Source organism: Hyla sarda, chromosome 7 (genome assembly GCF_029499605.1).
Source record: "Hyla sarda isolate aHylSar1 chromosome 7, aHylSar1.hap1, whole genome shotgun sequence".
Lineage (NCBI taxonomy): Eukaryota > Metazoa > Chordata > Amphibia > Anura > Hylidae > Hyla > Hyla sarda.
In genome coordinates this window covers 34,422,435-34,442,193 of record NC_079195.1, presented here as the reverse complement: position 1 = coordinate 34,442,193, position 19,759 = coordinate 34,422,435, and the positions used below count along the sequence as shown (strand labels likewise).

At 40.7% G+C, this 19,759-nt stretch overlaps 1 protein-coding gene across 1 annotated transcript in view; it reads left to right on the top strand.

The window, feature by feature from the left end:
• The first annotated feature begins 12,462 nt into the window (after positions 1 to 12,462).
• Positions 12,463 to 19,759, top strand: part of LOC130281998 (prominin-1-like) — a 128,942-nt gene continuing 121,645 nt past the window's right edge. The window contains exon 1 of the mRNA XM_056529808.1: positions 12,463 to 12,580. The gene's annotated coding sequence lies outside the window, so the exon portion shown is untranslated. The remainder of the gene's footprint in view (positions 12,581 to 19,759) is intronic.

The following is a 19,759-nucleotide window of genomic DNA, read 5'->3' as shown; positions in this document are numbered from 1 at the left end:
ATGACGCTGCAGCCTATCTCATATATAGACAGTATACCACAAAGAACACATAAATAATGTACACACAGATTGATAAGGAAATTCAGTGTAAGGCTTTATTATATACACCTGTGGGGCGGGGTGTGAGGTGCAGGGCAGATGTTGTTACCCTAGGGGCAGATGGCATTAACCCCTTGAATTCGTGATGCCAGGGCATGGTTAAGCCTATAACCACCTTAAGGTATAACGCTGGATCCTGGGCTAGGCATGGGGCAAAATAAAGACTCCGATGCCAAGTTACGAACAATGGTAGCTTTTCTGAGGGTAGACAGATGGTAAAGTCTATACAGTTCAGCCAGGGCCCAAGGAGGTGACCAGTGACTCAGAGACCTTAAGGGCTTGCTGGGACTTGTAGTGGGACTGGACAATTTAGTGCAGACCATGTTGCTTGACAGTTTGACAGAGACTGATTCGACTGACAACGAACAATGCTTCAGGTTTAGCTTACTTGCACTTGACTGTGGCTGCAAAGACTTGGTATAAAAGAGAGAGAAGCTCCACCCAGGGCTTATATGGGGAAGGGAGCCCATAGGTCACCCCTGGGATCACCTGGTCACTGGTACCTCCTGGGTAACAATCACATGGTATATCACATGGTATAACTCTTAAAGTGATAACACATTTTATACAGTACAAGATATTTACAATGGGGAAACTAGTGCAGGAAGCCCTGGGGACACTGAAGGAACAACAACTCCCATACTAGTTCACCACACACCAAAAATGAGCTACACTTAAAAACAGACACTAGAGGTCCATTAAAAATGATAATGATCCCTCTGCAGTATCCACTCCTAATAAAGTGCACAAAATAACACACTTCAATGAGAGGATAAAAATTGGCGCAATGTAAAAAAAACATCCAGGTGAGAAGTGAAGACCACAAAAAGCTCTGTTCACAATCTTTCCATGCAGTTACTGTCAAAAAGGCGTAGCAGCATGCTTTGTGAGACATAACGCTTGCGTCAGGCTTGGCTATGGACGTGGGTGCAATGGGTCCGTACTCTGATTTAATTAAATTTGCTGTGTCGCTATTTGAAAAGAATTGCTACTTGGAAATACTTGAAGCAGGTCTGTGAATTCCTCTTTTCAATATATTGTCGGATCCTCTGTTGTATTTATAAGAAGTGTCTGATCCAGGGCAAGATGGATCACTGAAGACAGAGAGACTGTGAGTATCTGCACAGGCTCAATGTATGTAGAATGTGATCTTATTTATCATATCACACACAAACAATATATGTAAATACACAATAAAAAAAACATGTGCCAATTCCAAATGGTTGGAAACAAAACTTTTTTTTGACTGGCCCACTGTACATGACAGCAAAGTCTTTCTTAAAGGGGTACCCCGCTGCTCTGCAATTGGAACAAACTGTTCCGAACGCTGGAGCCGGCGCCGGGAAGCTCGTGACATCATAGCCCCGCCCCCTCATGGCATCACACCCCGCCCCCTCAATGTAAGTCTATGGGAGGGGGCGTGACGACTGTCACGCCCCCTCCCATAGACTTGCATTGAAGGGGCGGGGCATGACATCACAAGAGAGCGGGGCTATGATGTCACGAGCTCCCGGCTCCAGTGTTCGGAACAGTTTGTTCCAAATGCTGAGCAGCATCCCTTTAATGTTCCCCTTTAATGTACCCCTTTAATGTTCAGTTAAAAAAAGATATGTCATCACATATCGCCCCAATGGAGACCAAATCTTATTATCATTCATTGCATGACTTTTCTTGTCTCCTTTAACTGTGTGCTTTGGAGCTTTCGGTCAACGTTCAACAAAACGCCGTACATTCAGGACTTATTCCTTTATTCCTACATTCAGGACTTATTCCTACATTCAGGACATATTCCTTTATTCCTACATTCAGGACTTATTCCTTTATTCCTACATTCAGGACTTATTCCTTTATTCCTACATTCGGGACTTATTCCTTTATTCCTACATTCAGGACTTATTCCTTTATTCCTACATTCAGGACTTATTCCTTTATTCCTACATTCAGGACTTATTCCTTTCTTCCTACATTCAGGACTTATTCCTTTATTCCTACATTCAGGACTTATTCCTTTATTCCTACATTCAGGACTTATTCCTTTATTCCTACATTCAGGACGTATTCCTTTATTCCTACATTCGGGACTTATTCCTTTCTTCCTACATTCAGGACTTACTCCTTTATTCCTACATTCGGGACTTATTCCTTTATTCCTACATTCAGGACTTATTCCTTTATTCCTACATTCAGGACTTATTCCTTTATTCCTACATTCGGGAGTTATTCCTTTATTCCTACATTCAGGACTTATTCCTTTATTCCTACAATCAGGACGTATTCCTTTATTCCTACATTCAGGACTTATTCCTTTATTCCTACGTTCAGGACTTATTTCTTTATTCCTACGTTCAGGACTTATTCCTTTATTCCTACATTCAGGACTTATTCCTTTATTCCTACGTTCAGGACTTATTTCTTTATTCCTACGTTCAGGACTTATTCCTTTATTCCTACATTCAGGACTTATTCCTTTATTCCTACATTCAGGACTTATTCTTTTATTGCTACATTCAGGACTTATTCCTTTATTCCTACATTCAGGACTTATTCCTTTCAATATCTCTTAGTCTCTCTTAGCTCCCATTACGGCTCTGAATCCTTGTGGTCTACACTTCTCTCATACAGAACTGAGAAGAGGCATGGCGGAGGAGTTGGCCAATGTCTTTCCCATACTGGTCAGTCCTACATTTCCTTTAGGTCCACGCCCTGAAACTATTTTACCCATTTTCCCTGCAGTTGGTTTTTGTCTTTTGATCCCCTGAAAGTTCTTTGATGCTTTGCTTCCTCATTTCCTAACTTGTAAAACTCACATGATGGGTAACATCCCCCATTGATAGCCCAATCTTTCCTTCTGCTTAACCTCCTCCTTAGGCCTCTCAGGTCTTTTTATATCGATCTGAAACATGCCAGTGTACTTCCCCCCCCCCCCCCCCCCCAATCTTAAAGAGAATGAATGGGGACGGCACTAGTGATACGGTTTTTCAGAATGTCCTCAGTGCATTCAACTAGCAGGTGGATACATAGCTTCCATTCCGAAGGTGTGAGTGAGAGGTGAACCAACGTGTTTGGAGGTGCTCAATGTATGTCGGAAAATGGCAATGGCACATACTAACTGTAAAAGAAAAGAAGATACGGAGCACTCGCTCTGCGACATTTGAACGAAGGTGATCGGCTGAAGATGATCTCAGTCCCGGGTGTCCATAGCGGGGAGCCTCAGACGCCGGCCACGGACCGTATCACGCCCACGCCAGTGGGCGTGATACGGTCCGTGGCCGGCGTCTGAGGCTCCCCTCGTTACACCTGCCGACTCCCCGCCATGGACACCCGGGACTGAGATCATCTTCAGCCGATCACCTTCGTTCAAATGTCGCAGAGTGAGTGCTCCGTATCTTCTTTTCTAATACAGTTAGTATACTTTTTTTTTTATTTTTTGTTAGTTTTTTTGCTATTATGGGGATTTATCTCTCTTTCATCATTATGGTGCCCACAAAGAAGGTGTAGTCGTCTAGGGTACCCCTGTGCAAAATCCAAACAACATGTTCTTCTTATGGCACAGGGCAGCAAGTTACGGTACTTTAGGAGCGAGAGTTGCTTTGTAAACAGTTATACTGACAAAAAGTCTCCAGATACGCTTTCGCCCTTTTGTGTTGTTATGGGTGAAGTATATGCATTCCAATAAGAAGATTTTTTTTTTTTTTACTAAAGGGCGCCTACACAGGTTGGCTGACCGAGGTGGAAATACTTGGGAAGACTTTACTTCACGGTCACCAATCGTAGGGTTTATGCTATGATTGTGACGTGATAGCCATGCAGCGCTATCCACAAAGAGCTATGTGTTTGCAGAAGAGTCCCTGCTCAGCCATTTCTCTCTTCTGACTAGATGGTTCTCCCTCTCGAAAAAGGAACAGAATTTTAGAGATGAATGCATTCTTAGCATGGACTGGAGAAAGTCTTGGGTGAAAACTCCTGTAGCGCCACGTAGGGTTATGATGACCGTGACCGATCCAGTAACAGTAAGCAAGTGGAACTGGAATCACTGGCAAAGCCATGGCTTAGCTGGAATCTAGATACTGACAATGCCTAAAACTCCTTCTCCACATATGGCCTAGCAGGCACCTAGGGAGAGAGGGTTGGACTTAGAGACTCCTCCCTCACAAGATTTTAAGACTAGGTTCAGACTACGGAATCTCCGGGCAGAAAATTTCCGCCCGGAGATTCCAAGTGCGGCCAGCGCTGACTGAATCAGTCAGCGCTAGGACCGCGTGGACACTGCAGTCTCCAGTAGACTGCAGTGTGTTCTGCGCGGATTTCCGCCTGAAGAAAGAGCAACGCCATTCTTCAGGCGGAAATTTTCAAGCGGATTTTCCGTTCACAAATTCCGCTTCACAAATTCCGAAGTGTGAATTTGTGAACGGAAACCCATTCACTACACTATACATTTTAGGGGAATTGCAGGCGGAAATTCCGTAGTCTGAACCTAGCCTTATAGTTTGTGGAGTGTGCAGAATTTGTGGGACCCGCAGGCTGCACCTGACCACCTGCTCCTGCCCGCAGCAGCCTCATTCCCGCCTGCACCTGCATGTTTTTCATTGGGTCCAGCGGGATCCCAATTCAGGGCTCTACTCTGCACCCCTTAAAGCAGTGTTTCTCAAACAGTGTGCCTCCAGCTGTTGCAAAACTACAATACCCAGCATGCCCGGACAGCCTCTAGGAAACTGGTTTGGATTTGGTTGGGAAACCTCATATAATGGGTACTAAACAAAACAATAAATTCCACAAACCTGCCACCAAGGTTAAATATTGCTTCAAACTGTAAAGACAGTAAAGTAATTTGATTTTATGGAGCTAAAGTGTGCATCAATGGATAATCCTGTATGGGGGAGTAAAGCACTAAACACGTGAAGTCAGAGGATGAAAAGAAGCTGTAAAAGAGAAAAACTTCCTCATCCTGCTACAATGGCATAAATACGTGCAGATCAGACATATAAAACTGCAGCTCAGACATATATATATATATAAAAACTCCAATGGCGCAGCACTGCAATAAAAAAGGTGCATTTTATTCACACATATCTCAGTACAGCAACGTTTCTGCTCCTATGGAGCCATTTTCAAGCCTTTCAGGATAAATAACGCTCCTTTTACCATACGCTTTACCAAACTGATTTTGTATGTTTGTTGTTTGTATTTTGTAGTGGTCCTGAATTCTGCAATTCCTCAAAAATTCTGTTCTTCAAAGTTTGCGGCGGTACTGGCGGGGGAATCACTGTGTACATTATCGCTGTACTGTGACATCACTGTGTACATTATCGCTGTACTGTGACATCACTGTGTATATTATCCCTGTACTGTGACATCACTGTGTATATTATCGCTGTACTGTGACATCACTGTGTATATTATCGCTGTACTGTGACATCACTGTGTGTATTACCCCTGTACTGTGACATCACTGTGTATATTATCGCTGTACTGTGACATCACTGTGTGTATTATCCCTGTACTGTGACATCACTGTGTATATTATCCCTGTACTGTGACATCACTGTGTATTATCGCTGTACTGTGACATCACTGTGTATATTATCCCTGTACTGTGACATCACTGTGTATTATCCCTGTACTGTGACATCACTGTGTATATTATCCCTGTACTGTGACATCACTGTGTATATTATCCCTGTACTGTGACATCACTGTGTATATTATCCCTGTACTGTGACATCACTGTGTGTATTATCCCTGTACTGTGACATCACTGTGTATTATCCCTGTACTGTGACATCACTGTGTATATTATCCCTGTACTGTGACATCACTGTGTATATTATCCCTGTACTGTGACATCACTGTGTATATTATCCCTGTTCTGTGACATCACTGTGTCTATTATCCCTGTACTGTGACATCACTGTGTATTATCCCTGTACTGTGACATCACTGTGTATATTATCCCTGTACTGTGACATCACTGTGTATTATCCATGTGCTGTGACATCACTGTGTGTATTATCCCTGTACTGTGACATCACTGTGTATTATCCCTGTACTGTGACATCACTGTGTATTATCCCTGTACTGTGACATCACTGTGTATTATCCCTGTACTGTGACATCACTGTGTACATTATTGCTGTACTGTGACATCACTGTGTGCATTATCGCTGTACTGTGACATCACTGTGTACATTATCGCTGTACTGTGACATCACTGTGTATTATCCCTGTACTGTGACATCACTGTGTATTATCACTGTACTGTGACATCACTGTGTATATTAACCTTATACTGTGACCTCACTGTGTGTATTGTCCCTGTACTGTGACATCACTGTGTATTATCCCTGTACTGTGACATCACTGTGTATATTAACCTTATACTGTGACATCACTGTGTGTATTATCCCTGTACTGTGACATCACTGTGTATATTATCCCTGTACTGTGACATCACTGTGTGTATTATTCCTGTACTGTGACATCACTGTGTGTATTATCCCTGTACTGTGACATCACTGTGTGTATTATCCCTGTACTGTGACATCACTGTGTATTATCCCTGTACTGTGACATCACTGTGTATTATCCCTGTATTGTGACATCACTGTGTGTATTATCCCTGTACTGTGACATCACTGTGTATTATCCCTGTACTGTGACATCACTGTATATATTATCCCTGTACTGTGGCATCACTGTATATTTTATCCCTGTACTGTGACATCACTGTGTGTATTATTCCTGTACTGTGACATCCCCATGTATATAATCCCTGTACTGTGACATCACTGTGTGTATTATGCCTGTACTGTGACATCACTGTGTATATTAACCTTATACTGTGACCTCACTGTGTGTATTATCCCTGTACTGTGACATCACTGTGTATATTATCCCAGTACTGTGACATCACTGTGTGTATTATTCCTGTACTGTGACATCACTGTGTGTATTATCCCTGTACTGTGACATCACTGTGTGTATTATCCCTGTACTGTGACATCACTGTGTATTATCCCTGTACTGTGACATCACTGTGTATATTATCCCTGTACTGTGACATCACTGTGTGTTTTATTCCTGTACTGTGACATCACTGTGCGTATTATCCCTGTACTGTGACCTCACTGTGTGTATTATCCCTGTACTGTGACATCACTGTGTAATATCCCTGTACCGTGACATCAATGTGTATATTAACCTTATACTGTAACCTCACTGTGTGTATTATCCCTGTACTGTGACATCACTGTGTATATTATCCCTGTACTGTGACATCACTGTGTGTATTATTCCTGTACTGTGACATCACTGTGTGTATTATCCCTGTGCTGTGACATCACTGTGTATATTATCCCTGTACTGTGACATCACTGTGTTTATTCACCCTGTACTGTGACATCACTGTGTGTATTATCCCTGTACTGTGACATCACTGTGTATATTATCCCTGTACTGTGACATCACTGAGTATATTATCCCTGTACTGTTACATCACTGTGTATATTATCCCTGTACTGTGACATCACTGTGTATTATTCCTGTACTGTGACATCACTGTGTATATTATCCCTGTACTGTGACATCACTGTGCATATTATCCCTGTACTGTGACATCACTGTGCATATTATCCCTGTACTGTGACATCACTGTGTGTATTACCCCTGTACTGTGACCTCACTGTGTGTATTATCCCTGTACTGTGACATCACTGTGTATTATCCCTGTACCGTGACATCAATGTGTATATTAACCTTATACTGTAACCTCACTGTGTGTATTATCCCTGTACTGTGACATCACTGTGTATATTATCCCTGTACTGTGACATCACTGTGTGTATTATTCCTGTACTGTGACATCACTGTGTGTATTATCCCTGTACTGTGACATCACTGTGTATATTATCCCTGTACTGTGACATCACTGAGTATATTATCCCTGTACTGTTACATCACTGTGTATATTATCCCTGTACTGTGACATCACTGTGTGTATTATCCCTGTACTGTGACATCACTGTGTATTATCCCTGTACTGTGACATCACTGTGTATATTATCCCTGTACTGTGACATCACTGTGTGTTTTATTCCTGTACTGTGACATCACTGTGCGTATTATCCCTGTACTGTGACCTCACTGTGTGTATTATCCCTGTACTGTGACATCACTGTGTATTATCCCTGTACCGTGACATCAATGTGTATATTAACCTTATACTGTAACCTCACTGTGTGTATTATCCCTGTACTGTGACATCACTGTGTATATTATCCCTGTACTGTGACATCACTGTGTGTATTATTCCTGTACTGTGACATCACTGTGTGTATTATCCCTGTGCTGTGACATCACTGTGTATATTATCCCTGTACTGTGACATCACTGTGTTTATTCACCCTGTACTGTGACATCACTGTGTGTATTATCCCTGTACTGTGACATCACTGTGTATATTATCCCTGTACTGTGACATCACTGAGTATATTATCCCTGTACTGTTACATCACTGTGTATATTATCCCTGTACTGTGACATCACTGTGTATTATTCCTGTACTGTGACATCACTGTGTATATTATCCCTGTACTGTGACATCACTGTGCATATTATCCCTGTACTGTGACATCACTGTGCATATTATCCCTGTACTGTGACATCACTGTGTGTATTACCCCTGTACTGTGACATCACTATGTATATAATCCCTGTATTGTGACATCACTGTGTATATTATCCCTGTACTGTGACATCACTGTATATATTATCCTGTACTGTGACATCACTGTGTATATTATCCCTGTACTGTGACATCACTGTGTATTATCCCTGTACTGTGACATCACTCTGTGTATTATCCTGTACTGTGACATCACTGTGTGTATTATCCCTGTACTGTGACTTCACTGTGTGTATTATCCCTGTACTGTGACATCACTGTGTGTATTATCCCTGTACTGTGACATCACTGTGTGTATTATCCCTGTACTGTGACATCACTGTGTATATTATCCCTGTACTGTGACATCACTGAGTATATTATCCCTGTACTGTCACATCACTGTGTATATTATCCCTGTACTGTCACATCACTGTGTGTATTATCCCTGTACTGTGACATCACTGTGTATATTATCCCTGTACTGTGACTTCACTGTGTATATTAACCCTGTACTGTGACATCACTGTGTATATTATCCCTGTACTGTGACATCACTGTGCATATTATCCCTGTACTGTGACATCACTGTGTGTGTTATCCCTGTACTGTGACATCACTGTGTGTATTATCCCTGTACTGTGACATCATTGTGTGAATTATCCCTGTACTGTGTCATCACTGTGTGTATTATCCCTGTACTGTGACATCACTGTGTGTATTATCCCTGTACTGTGACATCACTGTGTGTATTATCCCTGTACTGTGACATCATTGTGTGAATTATCCCTGTACTGTGTCATCACTGTGTGTATTATCCCTGTACTGTGACATCACTGTGTGTGTTATCCCTGTACTGGGACATCACTGTGTGTATTATCCCTGTACTGTGTATTATCCCTGTACTGTGACATCACTGTGTGTATTATCCCTGTACTGTGACATCACTGTGCGTATTATCCCTGTACTGTGTATTATTCCTGTACTGTGACATCACTGTGTGTATTATCCCTGTACTGTGACATCACTGTGTGTATTATCCCTGTACTGTGACATCACTTTGTATTATCCCTGTACTGTGACATCACTATGTGTATTATCCCTGTACTGTGACATCACTGTGTGTATTATCCCTGTACTGTGACATCACTGTGTATATTATCCTTGTACTGTGACATCACTGTGTATTATCCCTGTACTGTGACATCACTGTGTGAATTATCCCTGTACTGTGACATCACTGTGTATATTATCCTTGTACTGTGACATCACTGTGTATTATCCCTGTACTGTGACATCACTGTGTGTATTATTCCTGTACTGTGACATCACTGTGTGTATTATCCCTGTACTGTGACATCACTGTGTGTATTATCCCTGTACTGTGACATCACTGTGTGAATTATCCCTGTACTGTGACATCACTGTGTGAATTATCCCTGTACTGTGACATCACTGTGTATTATCCCTGTACTGTGACATCACTGTGTGTATTATCCCTGTACTGTGACATCACTGTGTGAATTATCCCTGTACTGTGACATCCCTGTGTATTATCCCTGCACTGTGACATCACTGTGTGAATTATCCCTGTACTGTGACATCACTGTGTGTATTATCCCTGTACTGTGACATCACTGTGTGTATTATCCCTGTACTGTGACATCACTGTGTGTATCATCCCTGTATAGTGATATCATTTCTGCGCATTATATAGATTACAATAAGAATAAGTGTTTCTGATGTTGCTATTGAAAGGGAATATGGTAGAGTTGGACACCAATTCAAGTTTTTTTTACAAGGGGCCTATTATTTTTGGTTACACCCCGCTGCAAACCCATGAATACATTTACAGTAAATGTTTCCCCACTGATTTACAAATAAATAAAAAATCCCTTAAAGGGGTGTAACTCCTTTTTATACGTGCTATTAAGTTATGAGTTGATTTAGACTATTCCCATAAAAATAAAATCTTGGCTGCTGCAGCCATCACCGGAGAGAGGTTACCGAATGTTGACATAGTACAACCAGCAAAGGGTTGTACAATATTATAAGAATATGTCTGCCTTCTTGCTGGACCAGAGCCATTTCTGTCCATAGGTACTGGCTGATAATTCACTGAAATAGATGGCAGGCTGCAGTACCAGACATAACCTGTAGATGGGTGTCACACTGATTCTGGAATAAAGCAGTCATGTGTTTCTTATAATGCTTTACGCCCCAGTTGTGTGACTGTGAAGCATCAGGAGAAATGGTTGAATATTAACAGTATTCTGCGATCCATTGTACACACCATTAACTCTTCAGTAATCATTCTACAGATGTGCCGCCCCTTCTAATTGTGAGAAAATATCTCCCCATCCCCCAATACCATCAGCAGGAAAAACTGAATTATAGGAAAGTTGCTCCGTTTAAAGGGATTGTCCAGTACTGTAAAATCCTCGGGAGAGGTTTGCTATGGGGATTTGCTCCTACTCTGGACAGTTTCTCACATGGACAGGGGTGTCAGCAGAGAACACTGTGAATAGGCAGAAAATAACTATTCAACTTCCTGTGGAGCACACAGCAGCTGTTAAGTACTGGAAGGATCAAGATTTTTAAATAGAAGTAATTTACAAATCTATTTAACTTTTTGGCACCAGTTAATTAAAAAAATAAATAAAATTACTTCCACCAGAGTACCCCCTTAATCCTTCTAGTACTTATCAGCTGTCGTATACTCCAGAGGAAGTTGTGTAGTTCCTTCCGGTCTGACCACAGTGCTCTCTGCTGCCACCTCTCCATGTCAGGAACTGTCCAGAGCAAGAAAGGTTTGCTATGGGGATTTGTTCTTGACACGGACAGAGGTGGCAGCAGAGAGCACGGTGATCAGACTGGAAAGAACTAAACAACTTCCTGTGGAGCATACAGCAGCTGAAAAGTACTGGAAGGATTAATATTTATATATATATATATATATATATATATATATATATATATATAGATATAATTTACAAATCTGTTTAACTTTCTGGTACCAGTGGATTTCAAAACATTTTTTGTTTCCTCCAGAGTACCCCTTTAACATGACTACGATGATGGTGGCCGCCGCCGCCGCCGGCGGCTACTACAACATGACAACCTGGCCTTATAGCCCTGCTTTGGTTTATGCCATTGACCCCCGTGGTATTGGGAATGGGGCGGGTCCACGTTAAGACTTCTTCCTTTCGCCATTCTTGTAACTACACCACTAATTATACCCTATTATATTGCAGTCCCTTTCTTACGAGCCGCACAATACAGCCGCCTATTATTTGTTATGCCGCCGCGCCAACTAGAAAACCACATATGTAAATCCAAAAATCAAACAAAAGGCCGGGGAAACCGTCCAAGCTGCAAACCTGCCAGCACTTGTTATATTGTGAACCCGGAAAGTCCACAATATAATACAAAGGAAGTGTGTGGGGGGGCTTGGACAAACTTTTATGTCCCCCTGGAGAGAATGTTTTGCTGTAAGAGTTTAAACAGCGGAGTATCTCCAGCGGTTGCAAAACTACAACTCCCAGCATGCCCGGACAGCCAACGGCTGTCCGGGCATGCGGGGAGTTGTAGTTTTGCAACCGCTGGAGGCACACTGTTTGGCACACTGCCTTAAAAAACACAAGAAAAGTCCTGCCTCCTACTGAATGGGGGGAAGGCTTGACTAGGGAGGTAGTAATAAACAGAGCTAAGAGGCTTCCTCCTCAGCAGACCTGTGCAGCTGAGTCCCATTTCACACCACTGCGCCTGTTTACCTCAACCCCTCCACACAACATAACGCTCGCACACTAGCAGCAGAGCAGGGTGAGTAGCCTAGTGCACAGCTTTACTCCTTTCTTCCATTGTTCTCCCCCCCACTTACTTGCTCTTCTTGCCTTTTTATTCATTTATTCATTCGTTCCCTTTCACGTCTTCGACAATAACCCTGAGAAGACTTTCCGTGACTCCTTGGAGTTTTCATAGCTCGGGGATATATATATATATATACGTGAGAGACGTTGCTCATTTTTTCATGTCTTCTAATAGCAGCGAAACAGTAAATCCTTGGGGATTTTGTAGTCTATAATATTCTTAAAATAAATGTAATAATAAAAAAAATTATAATTAAAAAAAATTATAATAATATAAAATTTCAAATAAAAAATAAATATAAAATTAAATATAAAATAAATATTAAATATAAAATTAAAATCTAAACAAATAAATATAAAATTTAATATAAAATAAATATTAAATATAAATATAAAATTAAAATATAAAAATATATAAAATAATAATAAAATATATATATTTATAAATATTATTAATAATACAAATAATGATTCATAATTAATAAATAAATATACTATAATATTTATAGAATATGTTAGAATTTTTGTTTCTTTTAAATGTAATAATAAAAAAATTATAATAATATAAAATTTAAATATAAAAAAATAAATATAAAATTAAATATAAAATAAATATTAAATATAAAATTAAAATATAAAAAAATAAATTTAAAATTAAATATTAAATAAATGTAAAATATTAAACATAAATATAAAATTAAAATATAAAAATATATATAAAATTAAATAATAAAAAAAAATATATATATATTATTATTATTATTATTAATAATACAAAAAATGATTAATAATTAATAAATAAATATTATAATATTTATACGGTTAGAATTTTTGTTTCTTTTAAATGTAATAATAAAAAAATTATAATAATATAAAATTTAAATATAAAAAAATAAATATAAAATTAAATATAAAATAAATATTAAATATAAAATTAAAATATAAAAAAATAAATTTAAAATTAAATATTAAATAAATGTAAAATATTAAACATAAATATAAAATTAAAATATAAAAATATATATAAAATTAAATAATAAAAAAATATATATATATATTATTATTATTATTATTAATAATACAAAAAATGATTAATAATTAATAAATAAATATTATAATATTTATACGGTTAGAATTTTTGGTTCTTTTAAATTAATTTATTTTATTTTATTTTATATGTGTCTCAGCCCTGCGACCTATTCCCTTAGAATACGAAGATCTATGTCTGTTGACTATTTTGTCGTGTTTTTACGTATTATTTCTTAGATGTGTCAGTTATTGTATTTATGACTTCAGGTTCTCACGATTTTTTAGGGCTCGTTCACACGGGCCGATTACCTGCGGAATTTCAATGTGGATTTTGCTATTATTGCTTCAATGAGTCCGAAGGAAAATCTGCAAATCCGTCTCTATTGCGGATTTTCTGCTGACCCAGATATGCTGCGAAAAGTCCACAGGTGATCCGTTCGTGTGAACGTACCCTTAGGGTACGTTCACACGCGCGGATTTTTTAGCGGGTTTTCCGCTGCGTATTTGAAAGTGGGCGGGCTCTTCTCTGCTGTCTGCAGACGATTTTCTGCGGCGGAATGTACACTGCGGAAAATCCGCCGCTAGCCCCATTGAAGTCAGTAGGGACTGTGGCGGATTTTCTGCAGTGTAAATTCCGCCGCGGAAAATCTGCTGCGGACAGCTGAGAAGAGCCCGCCCACTTTCAAATACGCAGCAGAAAAATCGCTAATAAATCCGCGCGTGTGAACTTACACTAAGGCTAGGTTTTCACTTTTTTGACCTGAAAAAACACAACAAAAATACGCCACCACAAAAAACTAAATAGTGGGTTTAAGTCTTGGCGTTTTCTTGGTGTTTTTTTAAATGTAATTTTTATTTTTTATCACAAGTCATGTGATTCTTTCATTGTGTGACTCAAGGATTTTTTTTTTAAATAAATGATGGGAAAACATCCTTGCTTAATCCACATGGCGTTTTTTTTCTTTTTTTTTCTTCTACAAAATTCTATGGGAGAGAAATGCCAAGATTTTGTCCAAAAAATAAAAATCAACACGCTGCGATTTTGGAAAACTGCCACGGAGTTCAAGAGCGCAGAAAAACGTGGGTTTGTCGTTTTATCAATTCCTATTGACTTTCAGCCATCATCTGGCCGCAGAGTTTTTCTGGTTGTTGCTGTGCGGCTGTTGCTGCATTTTTCGATCATTTTTACCTCAGCGTTTTTCAGTTTTTGCATTTTCGTTTTTTCCTCCGTACCTTTTAAAAATCACAACACTTTAAATTTTCCACCGAAAAATCCATATGATGGCTTATTTTTTGCACCACCAATTCTAATTTGCAGTGACATCAGTCATTTTACCCAAAAATCCACAGCGGAACGGGAAAAAAATCATTGTGCGACAAAATTGAAGAAAAAACACAATTTTGTAACTTTTGGGGGCTTCCGTTTCTACGCAGTACATTTTTCGGTAAAAATGACACCTTATCTCTTTTCTCTAGATCCATACGGTTAAAATGATCCCCTACTTATATAGGTTTGATTTTGTCGCACTTCTGGAAAAAATCATAACTACATGCAGGAAAATGTATATGTTTAAAAATGTCATCTTCTGACCCCTATAACTTTTTTATTTTTCCACGTCCAGGGCAGTATGAGGGCTCATTTTTTGCGCCGGGATCTGAAATTTTTTTCAGTACCATATTTGTTTTGATCGGACTTTTTGATCGCTTTTTATTAATTTTTTAATGGTATAAAAAGTGACCAAAAATACACTATTTTGAACATTGTAATTTTTTTGGGCGTACGCCATTGACCGTGCGGTTTAATCAACTATATATTTTTTATAGTTTGGACATTTATTCATGCGGCGATACCACATGTTTATTGTGTTATTTTTTTTTATGGGAAAAGGGGGGTGATTCAAACTTTTATTAGGGAAGGGGTTAAATCACATTTATTTTTCACTTTTTTTGCAGTCTTATAACACTTATAACACTGCGCACACTGATCTTTTACACTGATCACTGGCATGCATTAACATGCCATTGATCAGTGTTATCGGCACTTGACTGCTCCTGCCTGGATCTCCCCGTGTCCTGTAAGCTCTTCGGGATTTCATCCCGGTGGTCCTGAACAGCCCGACTGAGCTGCCGGGATACTTTCAGTTTCACTTCAGACACGTTGGTCAACTTTGATCGCCGCTTCTGAATAGTTAAGACAGGGCATCACGCGATCGGTAATGTCCTGTATTAGCCGCGGCTCCCGGCCGTTGATGGCTGCCGGGACCGACCCAATATGACGCAGGACGTAAATCGCGGGAGCCGGCGCAGGACGTAAATATATGTCCTGTGTCGTTAAGGAGTTAAAGGGGTACTTTGGTACTGAACAACCGATCTACTATCCACAGGATAGGGAATAAGTGTCTGATTGCAGAGGATGAAAGCGCTGGGACCCCATCCCCTGGAATCTTCTGCCCAGCGCCCCAGCCCTCCCCATGCACAGTGCGGGCACCATTCTATGCACAGAGCTGTGTGGACCACCACATAAAGCAGTGGCTGACAGGCCCCCTCCATCTCTATGGGCGAGCCGGGGCTACAGCGCTGGTGTCTCCAGCTCTCTCATAGAAATGCATGGAGGAGACGTGTCAGTGCAGTGATCAGCACAAGGTGGTGCCCGGAGATTTATCATTGCTGTTTTTGGAAAGTGTGTTTCACAGTCATTTTTTATTTATTTTTTATTTTGCTTTGGTTTTGCTCACATGTGACATATTTATCATAATATTGCAGGGGGTTGATAAATTTGTTGATAAATCACTTCAGAACACCATTTTGTATGACTCCTCTGCGGTTGTTTGCACAAAATGTGCAACTTTTTAAAAGTGTTTTCAAAGGCAGTTTTGTAAGTCAGGTCTGGGCTGGTGCAGATTGTGCTTTGAAGAGGTTTGCGACCATTTGTGATACATTTCTACTTGATAAATTTGTTACCCCTTCCAGTATTTTTGGTCAGGATTTTTAATGCCTTCATGCCCTCTAATTTAGATTTCTGGCTTACGTTTTCTTCCTCCTCACCTTCTAAGACCCACACATTTTTTTATTTCTTCACTGACATAGTTCTATCCGGGCTTATTTTTCATGAAACAAGCTGTACTTTTCATTGGCACCCTTTATTTTATCATATCATGTACTCTGAACCAGAAAATATATATAGGGCACAATTGAAAAAATATAGAATTGCGCAAATTTGTGGGGCAGTAATTTTTTCTGAATTCACAATATGGTAAAACTGACGTGCTTTATTCTATGGGTCAGTAGAATTCCAATGATACCAAACTTGTGTCCTATTGCGGTTAAGAAAAAAGAAATTAAAAATTGTTCATTGCCGTGTTCTGACCCCTATAACTTATTTTTTTTCCTTCTACTGAGCTGTGCTGGGGTTTTATGTGTAGTTATGTCTTTTTGATGACTCTTTGTAAATGTATAATTTTTTTACATGTAATGTGACCCAAAATCAGCAATATTGGTGTTTGGAACCTTTTTGTGTTCGTGCCATTGATTGTGCAGGATCAGGAATGTAATATTTTAATAGATCGGACAATAACACACGCGGTGACATTAAATACGTTGATTTATTTTATATTTACTGAGGGATTTAAAAAAAGATATTAAAAAAATAAAAAAAAAATTCCAAAATATTTCAACCTCCCCTCCAGAGGCGTAGTATAAACCATCAGTGGAGGGCTTACATAGATCAATTTAAGGATATTGCTTTACTTTGATCTATGCTATCAGTGCTCGATTGCTAAGGGCTTATCCAGGAATAGAAAAACAGATCCAATTTCTTTCACAAACAGCTCCACGTCTGTCCCCAGGTAGTGTGTGGCTCCATTCACATCAATGGACTGAGCTGCAAAATCACATCCAACCTGAAGACAGACAGGAGCGTTTTTTTTGAAAGAATTTAACCCTTTTTTCTATTCCTGGATAACTTCTTTAACCATCGCTGATGCAGGGAAGACATCGAGGCACAGGTATGGCCCTGGGCTTCCCCAGCAACCGATTACATCACGGGGGTGCTGATGGGACCACTGATACCAGTGATTCCTGGCATTTTATGTTTACATCTGTACAGATTGCTGTGTAATGTCCCAGTACAGGTACACAGTCCTGTACTACCTGTAGGCCCTGTCAGGTTGAGTCCCTCAGTGACCTGGGGGCTACCCTGCAGAGTCCCCCCTGTTGTCTCCCTGTTGGTTTTATAAAGGTGTGTGTGTCACTTTAATGCCTAGACAGGATCCCTATGTATATATGGTATAAGGGACCTGTAGGAGGTCTCAGGGACCTGTGTACAAGTTTGTCACATGTTGTGTTATGTTGTCACATGATTTGTTGTCACATGTTCTCCCAGAGAGCACCAGCTTAATCTATGACCCACAGCTTGACCAACTGGCTTTAGTCCAGCCCCCCACTATATACAGGGGCAGCCATTACAGTTCACTCTCTTTGAGAATAAGTCTTTGCTTAGACAGCAACCACCAAAGACCTCAGTCTCTCCAGTAAGTCTCAAGTCTATGTCTGCTGTCACTGAAACTAGTCAAGTCCTGCATACAGTCAAGTCAAGTCTAATTACAAGTCAAGTTAATTACAAGTATATTGGTCCAGCAAGCTGTGAGGTCCTTCTGGGTCCTGGCTACTTCTCTGGGAAATCTGGCCTTAACTGTGAAGATAATTCCATCTGTCTTATACTCAGTAAAGCCTCAGTTTGACCATAACTGGTTGTGGACTCTCATTTCACTACTAGCAACTGGGATAGCGGAGAATCCGGGCGTGTGGTGTTCCAGAACCTGAGAACCACAATGGCATCACAAACACATAGGGGTTAATACCATCCGACCCCTGGGGTTAATAACATCAGATCCAGTGCTCAAGTCCTGCAGGAACTCATGGGAACGGAGTTCCTGCACTTTTTCCACAGCAGGAACGCAGTTCCCATTAGCAGGAGTCCTGCAGGACCAGCCCTTAAAGGGGTACTCCACCCCTAGACATCATATCCCCTATCTAAAGGATAGGGGATAAGATGTCTGAACGTGGGGGTCCCGCTGCTGGGGACCCCCGCGATCTCGGCTTTAACACCCCAGACATCCGGTGCATGGAGTGAACTTCGTTCCGTGCCGAATGACTGGCGAAGGGGGGGCAGAGGCTTGCGACATCACAGCCATGCCCACTCAATGCAAGTCCATGGGAGGGGGCGTGACGGCCCACATGCCCCCTCTCATAGACTTGCATTGAGGGGCTGTGACGTCACAAGCCTCCGGCGCTGCACCCAACTCTCTAAAGGAATGCGGGGTGCAGCAAAGAGATTGAGGGGGTCCCCAGTGCTGGGACCCCTGCGATCAGACATCTTATCCCCTATCCTTTGGATGGGGGATAAGATGTCTAGGGGCGGAGTACCCCTTTAAGTGGAAATCTTGGGTGAGTTCCCACACTTTTTTCCCCAGGACTTGACCCCTGATCAGATCCCACCACTCACACCGCCAAACCAGTGGTCCCGCCATTCACCCGGAGGTGCACCACAGCTTGCATTGAGGGGGTGGGGCGTGATGTCCAGAGGGGGCGGGGCTATGACGTCACAGGCTAGCGGCACTGGCTCTAGCGTTCGGAACAGTTTGTTCCAAACGCTGAGCAGTGGAGTACCCCTTTAACCATTTAAATAATGGAGATCAGTGTGATCTTCGATGTCTGTCATTAGCATTAGATGTCTGCTGATTTCATCTGAAATCGTTCTGCAAGGAATTGTAGTTTTGCAACAGCTGGAGGCACTCTGGTTAGAAAACACTGGTCTACTGCATGGAAGGGAGCACAGGTGTGTTTTAATGGGTGGGGTGACTGATGTGTGGAAGGGATAAAAGTGACACACTCACACTTACAAACAAGGAATCATGGGACTTGTAGCTGTAAGGTGGGAACTCCAACAGGAAATAGCCTATTCACTAAAAGATAACCTCAGCATTATGGTAATCCCACAACACAACTATTTAGCTCCAAGACAAGCACAGATTCTTCCTAAGCATGTCCATTACTGTCTGTCAGGTATGTACTAAAATCACCTTATGGTGGAGAACCCCTTTAA